A 6,445-nucleotide genomic window follows, 5' to 3' on the forward strand; every position below is an offset into this window, starting at 1 on the left:
CGAAGCCAATTTACACATGGGTATGTCGAATTCGATTTTCCCCAAAAGTTAGGGTCTGCAAATTTAGGGTTTTGTGAAATTAGGATTTTTTGTGTAAGCTATAAAAGGGAATCTGTAGAGAATGAAAAACTGGTTCTTGGACTAGCCAAGTTTCCACCCAATTTGGGTTAGGTTAATTTCAATTGTTCCTGCACTGTTAATTGTTCCTGTTAATTTGCACTTTCAACTGTTAATCTCTTGCCATTGTTAATGTTGCTTTGTTACTTTCTTGTTACTGTTAAATGTGCTTTTGTTAATGCACTGTTAATGTTAATGTGTTAAATATCATGTTAGGTTAAATTAATCACTGTTAGTATTTCAATGTTGTTCAATGTTAGTTCAGTTAGTTGTGATCATGTTTGTTGTTGCTCAATTCACTGTCATGTTTAAATTCACTGTCATTTGAAGGAATGCTAGGCTAGATACATCTGTGAAGCTTTGAACTAATTGTGCAATGGCAAGAAATCAGTGCTCATAGCAAGCTGATTTTCTTGCCATTCTTGTTGTATGCTTAGGTTGTAGTATTGGTTGTGCATTGGGAGAAACTAGTGCTTATAGCAAGCTAGTTCTCTTCCATTCTTTTAGTATACCTCCTGTTTGCCTGTATGCTGCCTTAGTATTGCTTCATGTCAGTTTCTCCACAACCCTGCCCTTGGCCTTAGGCCTTGGTTCATTCTTGTTTTGTTTTGCTTTTGTTTTGTTTTTGCTGTTTAGTTCTTCCATTGCTTTTGCCTTGTTGTTTCTTCCCTGCCCTGCAACTCTGTTGCTTCTCTGGTTTGCTTCCAATTTGGCCTAGAGCCACTGTTTACCACTCCTTGTGCTGCTGTTGCTGTTGCACTTGCCCTGCAGCACTTCTCCTTTTGCTGTTGCTGTTGGCCTTGCTGTGCAGCTCTTGCTCCTGCTGCTGCTACTACCTGCTGTGCAGCTGCCCTACTGCTGCTACTGGTGCCTGCTGCTTCTTTGCCTCTGCCAAGCCTGCTGCCAAGCTGCTGCCACTTCTTCTCCTGCAGCTGCTGTGCAGACTTGCTGCTCCTGCAGCCAAGCAAAGGCCAATCCAACTGAGCCCAATTCACTTCAGTGAAGCCCAAAGGCCTAGTTCAATAGCCAAGCCCAATACATTTCATCCCAAAGGCCCAGAACCTTGACTGAATTCAAAGCCCAGTTCACAACAAAAGACACTGAGCCCAATTCACAAGTGAACTGTTGAGCCCAAGTTCAGTTCCCTGTAAGGCCAAAGCCCATTTACACTTCAAAGATAACTGAGCCCAAGCTCAGTTCATTTTATTGTTAACAAACCCACTAAGCCCAATTCATTCAAAGGGCATTCAAACCCATTAGTACTCAAAGCCCAATTTAAGCCAAAAGGCTTCATAGCCCAATAGCAATTTAGGAACCCAATTAGCTAAAACACTTCCAAAACACACCCGATCTCTGTGGATCGACCCGTACTTGCACGAGCTACAACCGACGACCGTGCACTTGCGGTATTACTGTAGGCCCCCGTTTTTATTGCGCTTAATTTTATACATATCTCCGGGCCCACCAAGTTTTTGGCCGGGGATAATTTTTAGGACCTTTTAGAAGCCTACCAAGTTTTTGGCGCCGCTGCCGGGGATTGGTGCTGTGTTTTATCTGTGTTTTTCTTAGCTATTTTTGCATTTCACTGCATAGCATTTGCATCTGCATCTGCTTCACTTCATTTGCTGTTGGACCTGCTGTTCTGAACCTGTTTTTCCTCTGCTGGGACGCCACCAAGGAAAAGAACCAAAGCCCAACTGGGCTTTTGCAACAATATCAGAGCAGCTGGGCTGTGCTTAAAAGGTAACCCATTTAAGAGAACCCGAATTGTGGGCTTCCAATTTTTAATTGTGGGCTTGTAATATTAAAGCCAATTTTTGGGCTTTTTATTTTCTGTTGGGTTTGTAATTAATTTTTGTGGGCTTGTTTGTTTAATTTGTGGGCTTGTTTAAATTCTTTCATTGGACTTGTATTTTGGACTCTGGGTTTAAACCCAGCTGAGCTTGTAACCGATTGTGGGCTTGTTTCCACTCAAGAGTGGACCTCGAAACCAAAGTTTTAAAACAAACATCGGGCCTTAACCAACTGGGCCAAATTAAACTTTCAAAATTAAAACTTAGTGTTTCGTGGGCCGCAGCCTTCCTCCCATTCCATTAGAGGACCAACAGTGGGCTTGCTCCCAAATTCAAAAAAAAAAAGAAAAAAAGAAAACAAATTTATTTTCTTAAATAAATATTTTCTCTCCCATTCAAAAATCAAAAATTTCTCCCATAAAAACCAAAGTTTTCCAAATGTTTCCCTAAAAACCAAAATTTTTCTTTTTCCCATCAAAACCAAATGTCTCCCGACAAAACCAAATTTTTCCCAAAAAGTCCAATCCCATTAAAAACCAAATTTTCTTGTAGATAATGTGTTAGTTCAATTTCCTTTTGTATATATTTTGTGCTCATCCATTGTGACTCTGAATATGTTGGAGTTTTGCCTTGGATAACGGAGTTTTAATTCTGCTTTCGCCGAAATCGGGTATTCTCTCTCCTTTTACTCTACTCAGCATGTCCCTTTCCATATGTTGCATTTTAATTCTTTCCATATTTTTAAACATTCAGGACAATGTTTAGTTTAGGTTTGGGGGTATAGAGTAGATACCACGATAATATGCCATAATTGAAAACAAAACTCCATCTTTTTGAAAAAATTGAAAAATTCCAAAAAAAATTGAAAAATCAAAATAAAAAATTTAAAAATTGAAAAAAACAAAACATAAAAATGGAGCTCATTTACCTTGAAATGTTGACTCTTGTGCAAATATGTAATTATTAGGAGTCTTAGTCTAGATATTTAGGCACCCTGATTCTAGCACAATTCACATAGTGATAAGAAATTTGCACGCGCACGATCTACCAATACATGTATAGCCTCGATCTTCAAGGTGTTTGATAGGAAGTCACGATTGCCAATCACTTTAGAATACTGAACGAAACTTGACTAGCTTGTTCTTTGGTTGGTTGGGATAGAAGGTGGAGGTTACATTAAGAAAGACAACCATCGAATTTAACTGGGTGCATCAAAAAGGGCTACCTCTTGCAAAGTGTCATGTAATCTTTTGTTTCTTTTTGTTATGTATCAAAAGTGTTTCCTTGTTCAAAAAAAAAAAAAACAAAAAAAAAACAAAAAAATCAAGTATTTATCAATTCCATCATCTCTTGTTCCAAAAATAAAAAGAGAATAGTCAATGTAAATAAGAGTCATTTTGTTGTTTCATTGTAATAAGCAAGGAGGGTGTATGCCATTGATGTACAACGCGAGTAATTGTGAAATACCTCCAACTCATTCACAATTCTCGTAAAGTCCGGACAGCTAGCTAGATTTCGACCTCAGTTCTTAGCCTGAGAAACTATCTCTTGGTGATTAGTAGTCATAACTTCAAATCTTTCTTTACACATGTGTAGATACACTTTACACTCTTATCACATGTCTTTTTTTGTTATCAGTGCTAGGATTGTGCCTTCGATAGCTAGATTGACATCTCCATTTTGCTGTGAGCTTAACTGTTTTGCACATGTCACGTTTGATGGAATATGAGCTTATATTTTGTCCTTAGGTTTTGTAGGCACACCTCTGGTAAACCTTCACGAGACTTCAACTCGTCCAATAGGGACACTTAGTGGTTTAAAAGGCTTAGTGCATACGCTAAATGCATTCGAGAGACCAGCGACAGTGGTATAGTTAGGATTTCCTTAGTTTTGTTTTACTTGAGGACAAGTAAAATTCAGGTTTGGGGGTATTTGATGAGTGCCAAATATTGTATATATTTATCCCTTTTTTGTTGGCTTTTAACTCATCTTTTGTGCAGTAATTCTACATTTTATCCCATATTCTGTATTTTCATTGTTTTCAAGAATAAATATTTTTATTAATTAATTTTGCATTTTTAGGTAATAAATAAAGTTCGGATGAGTCGCGGAGCGAAAAGAGCAGAAAAGTAGTGAAAAGCCGGGAGAAATTACGCAAGGAAGCTGCGAAGAATGGTGCGCACAACCTCATTTTCTACACACAAAAGCGCCTCCGTTCTCAGCCATCAGATCATTTCTCAGAAGCATCCGACGGTCGCTCCTTCATAGATCATCAAAATCTGATGTCCCTACCGAGCACCACAGCGCTGAAATTCCAAGCCTTCAGATTAGATGGTAGTTGAATCCAACGGTCGCTCCTATGCCTGTGCATCAACTCCCGATGATTCCGCCTTACACTACAGTACCTAACTCCATCTGGTGCCGTTAACTTCGTTGCACCTCAGAATCCGACGGTCGCTTCACACATCCTTCCATCTATCCGTTCGATTCCACTCAGATCCAATGATCCAACATCTAAGCTTCGCAAATATCGAACTTGAGGTCTCTGCCTCACACCATAGCAACACATACCCTATTCCCAACCAAACAACCCCTAATCCTAATCCCATCGAGCTCTTCCTTCTCATCTTCCCAAAACCAGTTCACCACAAACACCCGACAGTTGCAGAGCCTGCAACTCCACCACCTCCCCTCTCTGCCGCTGTCGCTTACACCACCACCACACCACACCGTACATCACCACTCCATCCCAAGTCTCTCCCTTGTCTCGTTTCTAGCATCTAACTAGGTGCTACAAGCTAGAACAGTGAGAAGCTAGGGTTTCACCAACAGCGAGGAGAAGACACAATTGAGGGATGGAAAAGCTTCAGAAGAGCAGAGGGGACATACCCAAAGCATGGGTCGAGTCTAATTGCATCAGAGGGTGAGTTAATTTCATTATTTCTCGAAACCCTAATTGTACTGTTGAGTGAAGATATTTGGGGAAAATGGGTGTAAACCCTAATTTGCTAATTTGGGTATAAAAGGGGATGTGTATGAGATGTTAAAACTTGTTCTTGGACTAGCCAAGTTTCCACCCAATTTGGGTTAGGTTAATTTCAATTGTTCACTGTTAGTGTCTTGTTCCTGTTAATGTGCAATGTGCAATTTTCAATTGTTCCTGTTAGTGTCTTGTTCCTGTTAATGTGCAATTTCTTGTTAAGGTCTTGTTAGTGCCATCCTTAGTTCACTGTTAATTTGTAATGTTAGCTCACTGTTGTTGTCACTGTTAGTTAAATGTTCATTTGTTGTTCCAATTCACTGTCTTGTGATGATTAGTTTGATGGAATGCTAGGCTAGAAGCCTTTAAAGCACTGTTTTGATTGAGCAGTGGGGAGAAATTAGTGCTCATAGCAAGCTAATTTTCTTCCCACTCCATGTAATTGCTTAACTCTATTGCATTGTGTTATTTGAGTAGTGGGGAGAAACTAGTGCTCACTAGTGACAATGAGCAAGCTAGCTCTCTTCCCACTCTAAAAGAGTGCCTTAGTTTAGCTCCATGTTAGCTTAACCATTTCCCCTGCCTTTGTGTCATTTTTACTTTGCTCCTTTGTGTTGTGTTCACTGTTTAGTTTTCATTAGCTTTGTTTTCTTGTTTTGCATTGTTTCTGCCTTGTTATTTGCTTCCCCTCCTGCCCTGCAACTCTGTTGCTGCTGCACTGCTGTGCAATTTCTCTGCTGCAGTTGCTGTTGCAGCTCTTGCTCCTGCTGCAGCTCTTGCTCCTGCTGCTTTGCTTCCTCTGCTGCCTTTCTGCAGCTGCTGCTGCCACTCCTTGCCTTGTGCTGCTGCTGCAGTACTGCTCCCTTTTTCCCCTGCTGCTTTGCTTCCTCAGCTGCTGTTGCTGCTGCCAATCCACTTCTGTGGCTCTTGCACTGCTGCTGTTTGCTTTGCTCTCCACTGCTACTTCAGTTCCTGCAGCCCAAAGCTCACTTCAAAAGTTGAGCCCAATCCAATCCAGGCTTAACCAAAGGCCCAGGTTCTTGACTGAAACAAAAGCCCAAGGTTTAGTTCACTAAAGCCCATTGCATTAAGGCTCAAAGCCCAGTTTAGGTTAAGGTTAAAAAACCCAATCCAATTAACTGTGGGCTTAATCAAAAGCTTAAGTTTAAGGCCAAAGCCCATTTACACTTCAAAGATAACTGAGCCCAAGCTCAGTTCATTTTATTTTTGACAAACCCACTAAGCCCAATTCATTCAAAGGGCATTCAAACCCATTAGTACTCAAAGCCCAATTTAAGCCGAAAGGCTTCTAAGCCCAAAGCAAACTAGAAACCCAATTAGCTAAAACACTTCCGAAACACACCCGATCTCTGTGGATCGACCCGTACTTGCACGAGCTACAACCGACAACCGTGCACTTGCGGTATTACTGTAAGCCCGCGTTTTATTACGCTTAATTTTATACACATCTCCTGGCCTGCCAAGTTTTTGGCGCCGCTGCCGGGGATTGGTGTTGTGTTTTTCTTGTTGTTTTATTAGCTATTTTTGCATTTCA

This window comes from Papaver somniferum, chromosome 1 (genome assembly GCF_003573695.1).
Source record: "Papaver somniferum cultivar HN1 chromosome 1, ASM357369v1, whole genome shotgun sequence".
NCBI classification, from domain to species: Eukaryota; Viridiplantae; Streptophyta; class Magnoliopsida; order Ranunculales; family Papaveraceae; genus Papaver; species Papaver somniferum.